This window comes from Cherax quadricarinatus, chromosome 59, assembly GCF_038502225.1.
Source record: "Cherax quadricarinatus isolate ZL_2023a chromosome 59, ASM3850222v1, whole genome shotgun sequence".
Lineage (NCBI taxonomy): Eukaryota > Metazoa > Arthropoda > Malacostraca > Decapoda > Parastacidae > Cherax > Cherax quadricarinatus.
In genome coordinates, this window is record NC_091350.1 from 1 (window position 1) to 11,396 (window position 11,396).

The window sequence follows — 11,396 nt, forward strand, 5'->3', positions numbered from 1 at the left end:
GGAAAGCACCTGAGTACTTCTCCAACAATGTGGCGAGGGTGACCTGTCTGGCAATAGTTGAAGGACGATCCTCCAACACGGCCTCCAGGGAGGTCTACCTCCAGCCTGCCTCCAGCGCTGCTTTCAACCACCAGTACGCTTCCGCAGGTGGGTGGAGGCAGTGGCAGAGTGTTGGTGGGTTGACAGAAAAGTTCGATGCTAGGTATGTGCTTTCAAAAAATTTTTTTTGATAGATAAACACACATCAAAATCACTTTCCAAAACCATACGTAAATTAACACTATACTGAACTTTTCGTGTCTCTGAGACACCGTCTTCAGACCCTCAGAACATTCTCAAAATCCTTGGTAAAAATAAGACTTAAAATCATATAAATATTTCTGACACTCCTGCAAGTTTGTGTTTATACAAACATTTTTAATATGCCTCAAATATAATTAGCTCTCAGGTAAGGGAGTAATTACTATACCTAATGAGGCACAGATTAATTAGAGAACTTTTAACGGCATAATACCTAATTTATGCTATATCTGTAATGTGAAAACTAGCCTCACAATTTCTTTTAGTAATATATAGATTTATGTTTATATTTTCAAGATTTATATAGATAATTTATACACATACACACATATGCAGAACAACCAATATATATATATATATATATATATATATATATATATATATATATATATATATATATATATATATATATATAAATATATATATATATATATATACATATATATTCGGATATTTGGGAGTGGACGTGTCAGCGGATGGGTCTATGAAAGATGAGGTGAATCATAGAATTGATGAGGGGAAAAGGGTGAGTGGTGCACTTAGGAGTCTGTGGAGACAAAGAACTTTGTCCTTGGAGGCAAAGAGGGGAATGTATGAGAGTATAGTTTTACCAACGCTCTTATATGGGTGTGAAGCGTGGGCGATGAATGTTGCAGCGAGGAGAAGGCTGGAGGCAGTGGAGATGTCATGTCTGAGAGCAATGTGTGGTGTGAATATAATGCAGAGAATTCGTAGTTTGGAAGTTAGGAGGAGGTGCGGGATTACCAAAACTGTTGTCCAGAGGGCTGAGGAAGGGTTGTTGAGGTGGTTCGGACATGTAGAGAGAATGGAGCGAAACAGAATGACTTCACGAGTGTATCAGTCTGTAGTGGAAGGAAGGCGGGGTAGGGGTCGGCCTAGAAAGGTTGGAGGGAGGGGGTAAAGGAGGTTTTGTGTGCGAGGGGCTTGGACTTCCAGCAGGCGTGCGTGAGCGTGTTTGATAGGAGTGAATGGAGACGAATGGTTTTTAATACTTGACGTGCTGTTGGAGTGTGAGCAAAGTAACATTTATGAAGGGGTTCAGGGAAACCGGCAGGCCGGACTTGAGTCCTGAAGATGGGAAGTACAGTGCCTGCACTCTGAAGGAGGGGTGTTAATGTTGCAGTTTAAAAACTGTAGTGTAAAGCACCCTTCTGGCAAGACAGTGATGGAGTGAATGATGGTGAAAGTTTTTCTTTTTCGGGCCACCCTGCCTTGGTGGGAATCGGCCAGTGTGATAATAAAATAAATAAATATATATATATATATATATATATATATATATATATATATATATATATATATATATATATATATATATATATATATATATATATAAATAATATATAATATATATATATATATATATATATATATATATATATATATATATATATATATATATATCGTGCCGAATAGGTAAAAATGGTCAATTAGCAAAAGCTCATTTAAAATTAAGTCTTTCTAAAATTTTCTCTTATACGCTTAAAGACATATTTTTTCATTTATGTAAAAATTAGTGTAAAATTTATTGATTTTGTACCAAAAGAACCTTAGAAAACTTACCTGACCTTTTTATAACAAGCGCAATTTAATTTAGCCTAATCCAACTAAATATATTTGATATAAGTCTACAGTAATTTAATAATAAACAAACACAATGAAATATATTTTCTTCGTTAGGTTCAGAATAATTTTCGCTTGCTTTATTCGGCAAGAAGAGCGTTGTTATTTAAGCAACACAAATTTTACCTATTCGATTCTATAGATAAATTCTAGAGTTCTAGATGATAATATTTTAAATATTTTTTACGATTTGTGGATTTTTTCTAGATGTAATAAGTTTTACCTGATACCCTTCACCTGATACCCTTCACCTGATACTCTTCACCTGATACTCTTCACCTAATACCCTCCACTTGATACCCTTCACCTGATACCCTTCGCCTGATACCCTTCACCTGATACTCTTCACCTAATACCCTCCACTTGATACCCTTCACCTGATACCCTTCGCCTGATACCCTTCACCTGATACCCTTCGCCTGATACCCTTCACCTGATACCCTTCACCTGATACCCTTCACCTGATACCCTTCACCTGATACTCTTCACCTAATACCCTTCACCTGATACCCTTCACCTGATACCCTTCGCCTGATACCCTTCACCTGATACCCTTCGCCTGATACCCTTCACCTGATACCCTTCACCTGATACCCTTCACCTGATACCCTTCACCTGATACTCTTCACCTAATACCCTTCACCTGATACCCTTCACCTGAAACCCTTCACCTGATACCCTTCAACTGATACCCTTCACCTGATACCCTTCACCTGATACCCTTCACCTGATACCCTTCACCTGATACCCTTCACCTGATACCCTTCACCTGATACCCTTCACCTGATGCTCTTCACCTAATACCCTTCACCTGATACCCTTCACCTGATACCCTTCACCTGATACCCTTCACCTGATACTCTTCACCTAATACCCTTCACCTGATACCCTTCACCTGATACCCTTCACCTGATACCCTTCACCTGATACCCTTTACCTGATACCCTTCACCTGATACCCTTCACCTGATGCCCTTCACCTGATACCCTTCACCTGATACCCTTCACCTGATACCCTTCACCTGATACTCTTCACCTAATACCCTTCACTTGATACCCTTCACCTGATACCCTTCACCTGATACCCTTCACCTGATACCCTTCACCTGATACCCTTCACCTGATACTCTTCACCTAATACCCTTCACTTGATACCCTTCACCTGATACCCTTCACCTGATACCCTTCACCTGATACCCTTCACCTGATACCCTTCACCTGATACCCTTCACCTGATGCTCTTCACCTAATACCCTTCACCTGATACCCTTCACCTGATACCCTTCACCTGATACCCTTCACCTGATACCCTTCACCTTATACCCTTCACCTGATACCCTTCACCTGATACCCTTCACCTGATACCCTTCACCTGATACCCTTCACCTGATACCCTTCACCTGATATCCTTCACCTGATACCCTTCACCTGATACCCTGCAAATTCACCTGTTTATGTCTTCCTCAGGATGTGAGCTGAACACCCCATGGAGGTTGCTAAGCCTGACCTCTATCTTCATTGCTCGGAGGTTCCCCTAGCAGGAGGAGGAGGAGGAGGAGGAGGAGGAGGAGGAGGAGGAGGAGGAGGAAGAAGAAGAAGTGAAGAGGAGAAATAATGAAGAAACATGAAATCGTGGAGGATGATAGATGTTGGTGCTTCGTATCCTCTAAGTATCATGTACGTCCTGAACAGGGTCACCATGTTTATCTTGCATAGATTCATCATCTGTGTCTTGGGTAGGTGTATCAACTACGTCTTGGATATATCTATTAACTTAGTCCTGGACTGATCTATCCTCCGTTTAGATATGCAAAAGTGGGATACCATCGCCTTCTGTTAGACACTGTGAAGAAGGATAATGTCTACTGCTAGAGTCTACAGAGAAGGATAATGTCTACTACTAGAGTCTACAGAGAAGGATAATGTCTACTGCTAGAGTCTACAGAGAAGGATAATGTCTACTGCTAGAGTCTACAGAGGAGGATAATGTCTACTGCTAGAGTCTACAGAGGAGGATAATGTCTACTGCTAGAGTCTACAGAGAAGGATAATGTCTACTGCTAGAGTCTACAGAGGAGGATAATGTCTACTGCTAGAGTCTACAGAGAAGGATAATGTCTACTGCTAGAGTCTACAGAGAAGGATAATGTCTACTGCTAGAGTCTACAGAGGAGGATAATGTCTACTGCTAGAGTCTACAGAGGAGGATGTCTACTGCTAGAGTCTACGGAGGAGGATAATGTCTACTGCTAGAGTCTACAGAGGAGGATGTCTACTGCTAGAGTCTACGGAGGAGGATAATGTCTACTGCTAGAGTCTACAGAGAAGGATAATGTCTACTGCTAGAGTCTACAGAGGAGGATGTCTACTGCTAGAGTCTACGGAGGAGGATAATGTCTACTGCTAGAGTCTACAGAGGAGGATAATGTCTACTGCTAGAGTCTACAGAGGAGGATAATGTCTACTGCTAGAGTCTACAGAGGAGGATAATGTCTACTGCTAGAGTCTACAGAGAAGGATAATGTCTACTGCTAGAGTCTACAGAGGAGGATAATGTCTACTGCTAGAGTCTACAGAGGAGGATAATGTCTACTGCTAGAGTCTACAGAGGAGGATAATGTCTACTGCTAGAGTCTACAGAGAATGATAATGTCTACTGCTAGAGTCTACAGAGAAGGATAATGTCTACTGCTAGAGTCTACAGAGGAGGATAATGTCTACTGCTAGAGTCTACAGAGGAGGATGTCTACTGCTAGAGTCTACGGAGGAGGATAATGTCTACTGCTAGAGTCTACAGAGAATGATAATGTCTACTGCTAGAGTCTACAGAGAAGGATAATGTCTACTGCTAGAGTCTACAGAGGAGGATAATGTCTACTGCTAGAGTCTACAACGGAGGATAATGTCTACTGCTAGAGTCTACAGAGGAGGATAATGTCTACTGCTAGAGTCTACAGAGAAGGATAATGTCTACTGCTAGAGTCTACAGAGAAGGATAATGTCTACTGCTAGAGTCTACAGAGAAGGATAATGTCTACTGCTAGAGTCTACAGAGAAGGATAATGTCTACTGCTAGAGTCTACAGAGAAGGATAATGTCTACTGCTAGAGTCTACAGAGAAGGATAATGTCTACTGCTAGAGTCTACAGAGGAGGATAATGTCTACTGCTAGAGTCTACAACGGAGGATAATGTCTACTGCTAGAGTCTACAGAGAAGGATAATGTCTACTGCTAGAGTCTACAGAGGAGGATAATGTCTACTGCTAGAGTCTACAACGGAGGATAATGTCTACTGCTAGAGTCTACAGAGAAGGATAATGTCTACTGCTAGAGTCTACAGAGGAGGATAATGTCTACTGCTAGAGTCTACAGAGAAGGATAATGTCTACTGCTAGAGTCTACAGAGGAGGATAATGTCTACTGCTAGAGTCTACAGAGGAGGATAATGTATACTGCTAGAGTCTACAGAGAAGGATAATGTCTACTGCTAGAGTCTACAGAGGAGGATAATGTCTACTGCTAGAGTCTACAGAGAAGGATAATGTCTACTGCTAGAGTCTACAGAGGAGGATAATGTCTACTGCTAGAGTCTACAGAGGAGGATAATGTCTACTGCTAGAGTCTACAGAGGAGGATAATGTCTACTGCTAGAGTCTACAGAGAATGATAATGTCTACTGCTAGAGTCTACAGAGAAGGATAATGTCTACTGCTAGAGTCTACAGAGGAGGATAATGTCTACTGCTAGAGTCTACAGAGAAGGATAATGTCTACTGCTAGAGTCTACAGAGAAGGATAATGTCTACTGCTAGAGTCTACAGAGGAGGATAATGTCTACTGCTAGAGTCTACAGAGGAGGATAATGTCTACTGCTAGAGTCTACAGAGAATGATAATGTCTACTGCTAGAGTCTACAGAGAAGGATAATGTCTACTGCTAGAGTCTACAGAGGAGGATAATGTCTACTGCTAGAGTCTACAACGGAGGATAATGTCTACTGCTAGAGTCTACAGAGAAGGATAATGTCTACTGCTAGAGTCTACAGAGGAGGATAATGTCTACTGCTAGAGTCTACAGAGAAGGATAATGTCTACTGCTAGAGTCTACAGAGGAGGATAATGTCTACTGCTAGAGTCTACAGAGGAGGATAATGTCTACTGCTAGAGTCTACAGAGAAGGATAATGTCTACTGCTAGAGTCTACAGAGGAGGATAATGTCTACTGCTAGAGTCTACAGAGAAGGATAATGTCTACTGCTAGAGTCTACAGAGAAGGATAATGTCTACTGCTAGAGTCTACAGAGGAGGATAATGTCTACTGCTAGAGTCTACAGAGAAGGATAATGTCTACTGCTAGAGTCTACAGAGGAGGATAATGTCTACTGCTAGAGTCTACAGAGGAGGATAATGTCTACTGCTAGAGTCTACAGAGAAGGATAATGTCTACTGCTAGAGTCTACAGAGAAGGATAATGTCTACTGCTAGAGTCTACAGAGGAGGATAATGTCTACTGCTAGAGTCTACAGAGAAGGATAATGTCTACTGCTAGAGTCTACAGAGAAGGATAATGTCTACTGCTAGAGTCTACAGAGAAGGATAATGTCTACTGCTAGAGTCTACAGAGAAGGATAATGTCTACTGCTAGAGTCTACAGAGAAGGATAATGTCTACTGCTAGAGTCTTGATGGAAAGAGAATATGCTATTTTATACGAAGGATCAAGACAAGAAGTGAAGCAAGGATAGTTAAGAAGGATCACTGGAGACAGTGAAAACCAGGCCACTCTCTCTCTCTCTCTCTCTCTCTCTCTCTCTCTCTCTCTCTCTCTCTCTCTCTCTCTCTCTCTCTCTCTCTCTCTCTCTCTCTCTCTCTCTCTCTCTCTCACTCTCTCTCTCTCTCTCTCTCTCTCTCACTTTCACTGACTAGAGTGAACTAAGTTTGGGGTCATTCAAACCGCTCAACCTAAGCTATCCGGAACCCTGCTTGTCCCAGACAGACCAAAAGAACGCCGTATTAACCCCGACGCCAGCATCCCATCTCTCTCCCACCGACGCCAGCATCCCATCTCTCTCCCACCGACGCCAGCATCCCATCTCTCTCCCACCGACGCCAGCATCCCATCTCTCTCCCACCGACGCCAGCATCCCATCCTTCGCATCCAACGACGCCAGCATCCCGTCCGACTTCCATCGACGCCAGCAACCCGTCCCACCGCCACCTACGCCAGCATCCCGTCCCACCCCACAGACGCAACCATCCCGTCCCTCCCTACGACGCCAAAGGACCAACGCCAAGGCAATCTGTGTAAACTCTTTGAGACGTCGCCAGCACCCAGAAGACTTTCCCAGGGTAGGGAAAAAAAGGGAAATGGAAAATGCAGTGAATAGCATTTCTTCCCTCCTCCCCCACGGGTCTGCACACAGGGGAAATAAGCCCAGAGTTGGTGCTTATCTCAGTCGAAGGTGGATCTGTCAGCTAGCAATGCTGACGGGCTGAAGCTGTCAGCTTTGTGTATGTGTGTTTGTGTGAGTGTATTTGTGTGTACTCAAGTATATGTGGTTGCAGGGTTCGAGTTACAGCTCCTGGCCCCTCTTTATGTGTGTGGACTTCGCAGAATAACAAACAAACACATGACTGTCAAATCCCTTGAGTTTATGTTTTAATCTTATTATTATTATTATTATTATTATTATTATTATTATTATTATTATTATTATTATTATTACTAGTAAAAATAATAATATTATTATTAATGAAAACAACAGCAACAACAATGAAGATAATTATTCTACTACTAATACTACTACTACTACTATTACTACTACTACTACTACTAATAATAATAATAATAATAAAATCGTCATGAAAATTATATTCAATGGGAAGCGCTAAAACCATAGGAGAGGGGATCATTCAGAGCCTCGAGAGCGGGAGGTAATTAAGCTTGATCGAAGAAACGGGAGACCAGCTCTAACTCCTTGGATCATGAGTCCTTCACCAGGATCAAGCTACCCTCTCTCCCCCTATCACTGAATTCTAAAAAGAATTTCTTGGTATATACTAATTGTATCCAGGCTTTATATATGCTTTATAGGATATATATATATGTGTGTGGAATTGTATATGCTCGTTTTTATAACTTGTATGTCCTGTTATACGCCACGATATGTTCTGTTATACGCCACGATATGTCCTGTTATACGCCGTAATTAAAATTAATCAGTATTGCAAAACATTTTTCTGTTTTCCTTTATCGTTCCTATTAACAACAAAAATCAAGAAAAATAACCCCATATTTATACATTTCCAATTTACGAATATATATATATATATATATATATATATATATATATATATATATATATATATATATATATATATATAATTGATGAGGGGAAAGGGTGAGTGGTGCACTTAGGAGTCTGTGGAGACAAAGAACTTTGTCCATGAAAGCAAAGAGAGGAATATATGAGAGTGTAGTTGTACCAACACTCTTGCATGGGTGTGAAGCATGGGTGATGAATGTTGCAACGAGGAGAAGGCTGGAGGCAATGTGTGGTTTGAATATAATGCAGAGAATTCATAGTTTGGAAATTAGGAGAAGGTGTGGGATTACCAAAACTATTATCCAGAGGGCTGAGAAGGGGTTGTTGAGGTGGTTCGGACATGTAGAGAGGGTGGAACAAAACATAATGACTTTGAGAGTGTATAAATCTGTAGTGGAGGAAGGTGGGCTAGGGGTCTGAGGTTTTCTGTGCGAGGGGCTTGGACTTCCAGCAGGCATGCGTGAGCGTATTTGATAGGAGTGAATGGAGACAAATGTTTTATAGGACTTCACATACTGTTGGAGTGTGAGCAAAGTAACATTTATGAAGGGATTCAGGGAAACAGGCAGGCCGGACTTGAGTCCTGGAGATGGGAAGTACAGTGTCTACACTCTGAAGGAGGGGTTTTAATGTTGCAGTTTTATAACTGTAGTGTAAAGCATCCCTCTGGCAAGACAGTGATGGAGTGAATGATGGTGAAAGTTTTTCTTTTTCGGGCCACCCTGCCTTGGTGGGAAACGGTCGATGTGTTAATAATATATATATATATATATATATATATATATATATATATATATATATATATATATATATATATATATATATATATATATATATATATATATACATATATATATGTATAGGGAAGTACCACCTCTATGGCTGGACTTGGGACCCTCATCCTCAGAGAAGACAATAAACGTACCTCAGGAAAAACTCAAGGTTCTCCCCGGAGCTGTTTGAATATTTTCTTCTCCTACCACCCCCTATATATTTTATATTCTATGTGAACATTAATTAATAAACAAAATACATTTACAGAAAAAAAACACAAACATGAATACAATGGCACAATGTATTGAAGATCATGAATTTCCTCCAGCTTCTCCGAGGCTGGACGCGAGCCAAGTATGCAGCAAGCATTTCCCCTCTGGATGGCGACGCTGAGGCGCTGGAACATGAAAGTGGCTGCCCTTGGGTCCCTGGTGGTGTCGATGAGTCTGGAACCCAATTCTTTAAGGAAACGTGTGGCATTTTTTCCCCATGATCCCAAGGTCTCTGATCCCACTGGGACAAATTGATACTGTTGGCTAATGTCCCTGTACTTGCTGATCTTGTACTCCTCCCTGTGGTCAGCAGCTCCTCCCTGTCGCCCCACACTGTGATGGATATAGGTGTCAGCCAGTGTGGACACACAGGTATAGTCTCATGCTAAGAGCTTGCCATTCTTCCAAGGATAGATTGTGATCCCGTCGGGGCGGTTTGCTGGGTTGTGGGTATTGTTGGCTGCTAGTGATCGGGGCTCCCTCTCTGCAGGGCATCCAGCTGTAGCAAGGGTTCTCTTAATGATGTCGTTGACCTCATTGTGTCTTGCATGCCAGCCTTTGGTTTCGGAACAGTTAAGACCATGTAGACCGCATTGGTCTGCTTGCACTTCGCCGCAAATACACATATATTCTGTGTGAATTGGGGCAGCAAGGCGCAGAGCCACTGCAATACGGAGGGTCATAGGGTCGAGTCGCGTTCCCATTGCCGATATGGGAACTGTTTGGAGGAAGTCCCCGGAGTGAGGTGCGCTCACAGCCTGGAGACGGTCAATCTCCCTATCTGATGTTGCAGCCCTGAGCATGTTGGCAAGCACCTTTTCAGCAATCGGGCCATCCCAGCTTGACTGTTTGTGAGCCAGTGCTGCACTAGGGTTTGGTGCTGGAGCCGCAAGAGTCTCCCATTCGGTGATGGCACTGGCATAGCTAGGGTCTTCTATTCCTGCTGAGTCACTGAGGGTATCGGGAAGAATTTGTCTTATCAACTCGTTTGATGCTATGGAAGAGGATAGGAAAGCTGGTAGAGCAATCTGGGAGGATCTGCGTACTCCTAGCCCTCCAAGCCTGACCGGAAGTGAGGCTTGCAACCACTGTCCATCGTCAAGGGAAAGATTCAATATACTCTCCAGCATGGTCTTCAGGAGAGAGAGTCACATTCCTTGAGTTTTGGACTGCTGAAGGCTGGGGAGCATCTCAGAAAGTAGGTAAGTTTTGGGATTGACAGGCACCTGGTGAGTAGGTAGAAGGCATCGTGTGTGTCAATGTCTTTCATCCTGCTTTCCATCGTCCGGAGGTCTGAGACTTTTTTTTCTAGGATCAGATCGATGGCATTGGACCCAAGAGAAGCACCAAGGAGAGTGCTATTGGCTGGATCAATGGCTCGTGCTCCTGGTAAAACGGCACTAATATTCTGGATCATCTGTTGATTGGTAGAAACTATTTCACATTTGGTGGGGTTTAAAGAAAGGCCCAGGCTTTCTCCCATGTCTTTAATTTTACTGATTCTGTTGTGCCAGCTAGGGTACCGTCGTCCAGGAACCAGATATTGAGCTCGCTGGAGAGTGCTTCCGTGACATCCTTGATGACAAAACAAAATAGAAAGGGGGCGAGAGGGTCCCCCTGTTGCACGCCCTCACATGAGTCAATTTTTATTTATTTATTATCACACTGGCCGATTCCCACCAAGGCAGGGTGGCCCGAAAAAGAAAAACTTTCACCATCATTCACTCCATCACTGTCTTGCCAGAAGGGTGCTTTACACTACAGTTTTTAAACTGCAACATTAACACCCCTCCTTCAGAGTGCAGGCACTGTACTTCCCATCTCCAGGACTCAAGTCCGGCCTGCCGGTTTCCCTGAAACCCTTCATAAATGTTACTTTGCTCACACTCCAACAGCACGTCAAGTATTAAAAACCATTTGTCTCCATTCACTCCTATCAAACACGCTCACGCATGCCTGCTGGAAGTTCAAGCCCCTCGCACACAAAACCTCCTTTACCCCCTCCCTCCAACCTTTCCTAGGCCGACCCCTACCCCGCCTTCCTTCCACTACGGATTGATACACTCTTGAAGTCACTCTGTTT